This window comes from Beta vulgaris, chromosome 3, assembly GCF_026745355.1.
Source record: "Beta vulgaris subsp. vulgaris cultivar EL10 chromosome 3, EL10.2, whole genome shotgun sequence".
NCBI lineage: Eukaryota > Viridiplantae > Streptophyta > Magnoliopsida > Caryophyllales > Amaranthaceae > Beta > Beta vulgaris.
In genome coordinates, this window is record NC_079204.1 from 30,140,093 (window position 1) to 30,143,150 (window position 3,058).

Genomic DNA, 3,058 nt, shown 5'->3' on the forward strand with positions numbered 1-3,058 from the left:
TAAGTTAAATTTTATTTTATTAATTAGCCTTGCATTTATTTTTAACAATAGATTCGACGGTAACACCCTAAAGGATTGGTCAGATATTTAAATGACAAGTGGATGTTTTATAAAGTTTTTAAACCTAAGTTTTGGGGTGTTACACAAATAAAGGGGATGCCTCATTTTCTTATAAATAGTAAACCTTGGGATTTTTAGAGTCGTATCATTAGGGATGGCAACGGGTCGAATTTGGATCAGGTCTTCATGGACCTGGATCCGGATCCGTTTTCGTAGGCTTGATCCAGATGCGTCTCGGATCTGGTGGTCTTGAATAGAATGACCCAAATTCGGGATTAAATCTCTCAAGGTATTCAATACTAAACTATTGGGTATCCATTGACTTGTTTGTAAAGTCAACAAACTGATTTTGCACCAACAGACGCTGGTCTTCTTCCTTCTTCTCTTTCTTCTTCCTCTTGGTTTCGCTGTTCGCGTGCTACTAGAGGAACATTAGTTCCTAATCGTATTTCAAGTTTGATTTTTAAAACAAAAAAAAAAAAGAAATAGAAGCCTTGTCCTTATGTGTGCAAGCAAGTGCACGTAATATCTGATTACTGCTATGTGACTTGCTTGTCATATCTAAGGCTTGGTAATTTTTGTGCTCTTGTACAAGTGTGTGCAGATATCACGTTCTGAGGAAAATTATTAAAAAATTTTCTTTTCTTTCTTTTCTTTCAATTTGTTTAATTATTAATCTTATAAACTTTGGTTAATATTTCTTAGGATATTATATTAAGTGACTAATAATTTTAGGTAAAATCATAGAGGGGACTATTAAGTGCTATTGCTATACTTGGGCGCTTCAAGGTAATTGACAATCTCCATCAACGCTTAGAATCCGTTAGAAATTTTATGTGTTATGTGTAATGGATATAATTATGTGATCTTATGTTATGTTAGATATAATTATGTTAAAAATGATATTAGTACTTGATATGACTGAATTTGTTATTATAGTACTATTATCCCTGCGTATAATATATATGTATCCACTAGTATTATTGTCATTACTTTTGGATTTATAATGTACCTATATATACTATCGTATTAAAATTATACTAATGTTGATAATGGGTACAACTGGTGAATTAATGATGTTACGAATGATTTATTTATAAGTTGACATTGTGACCCTATGAGATTCTAATGATGGACGTATTGGTTATTATAAATTATGGATGTTGATTATTATAATTCTATAAAGTGATTAAGTTGTGAAAAATATTTATTTAACTAAAGATGTTCATGTGTGGTGTTAATGTAGTGTTTGATGTGTCATTACTTTTAAAATCTATTAATCACGTAAAATGGTAATATTATTGAGAGAATTATCATGTGGACTAAAGTCCTCCATAGGTGATGAACAATACTTAATTTTTATTCTGTTACAAGACTTACAACTATGTTATTGTCTTCCTCCTAATACTATTGGTGCGCTTTGCGGATACTCATTAGATTAGTGAGGGGTGTGAACTCTAAGGACATTCTGCAAAATGATATTGACCATTACTCCTAAATTATTTGGGTGACGTCCCATGTTGAAGTACGTGGTTACTGGGATTAGTCCTGGCCTACTAACGTTAAATTCCCCTTTAATAACTAAATTTGAGTATATTATAAAAACTATTTGAAGTAATTGAATTGGTTAAGAATATTGTATACTTGTTTATATTATGTTATACTTGTCTGCAGTAGGTATATTTTTCTATGCTATGTTATAAAAACTATTTTCAAAATACAACTATTATAATTGAACGGGATGAAGTTGTATTTACTTAGCTTTCGCTAATTTTTGTGTATTTGTTTTTCTTTGTTATCTTCCAATTTAAATTATTCTAGTTGATAAAAGGGACTACGTTATAGGAATGAGCGCACTTCTAGTTTTAAGTTCACCCAGTTTAATAAATAGTACAGTACTCTTATTGGGGATTTTTAGTTTTGAATTGGTTTAAGTTAGACAACTAAGATTATTGGTTATTTTGATCATTTGGATTCTAAGTTATGTTTTATTTTATTAATTAGCCTTGCATTTATTTTTAACAATAGATTCGACGGTACACCCTAAAGGATTGGTCAGATATTTAAATGAAAAGTGGATGTTTTATAAAGTTTTTAAACCCAAGTTTTGGGGTGTTACACAAATAAAGGGGATGCCTCATTTTCTTATGAATAGTAAACCTCGGGATTTTTAGAGTCGTATCATTAGGGATGGCAACGAGTCGAATTTGGATCAGGTCTTCATGGACCCGGATCCGGATCCGTTTTCGTAGGCTTGATCCAGATGCGTCTCGGATCTGGTGGTCTTGAATAGAATGACCCAAATTCAGACGGATCCGAGTCCAAAATAGATTCATTCATAATTTATAAAATTTTCTACTTTGTCATATAAATCTAATTTTGCAACTAAATTCAACAATTTACAACAAATTGGCAAATTAATTCAATAATTTTATCACAATTCTAATCAACAAATTATACTTGGACTGAAATGACAATCTCAAGTTTGAGTTAAAAAAGCACTAAATACCAGGCAAAGTGTTTTCTAATTTGCAGTTTCCTTTTAACCTATATGGCAAAATGCTTAAAAGACACAAAAAGAAAGAAAAGAGAATGAACTAATTAGAAATAGGTGTGGTGAAGAGAAGGCGAAGATGACCAACGATGGGCATAAATAGAGAAGAATTGGAGAAGATTTGGTGATGGTGGTGGTGTAGCGATGGTAAAATACAAAAGAAGTTGATGGTGGTGTGCACAAAGAGGAGTTGGTGACAAATGACATCATGTAGATAATATAAGTAGCTTGTGGCGTCCGTGTTAGCGGCTGACGTCAGGTGTTGTATGCGGGGGACAAAACACCAGTGCATCGTAGTGTAGCACGACAGTGTAGCAATGCACCATAACAGATGAGAAGAGAAGTGTGCCAGTGAGGAAACACACCATAACAAATGAGCTCGTGATGTGGCACGATGAACACCTAGCTGGAGTGGCCAATCAGGCGTATGAGGAGAGTGTCACT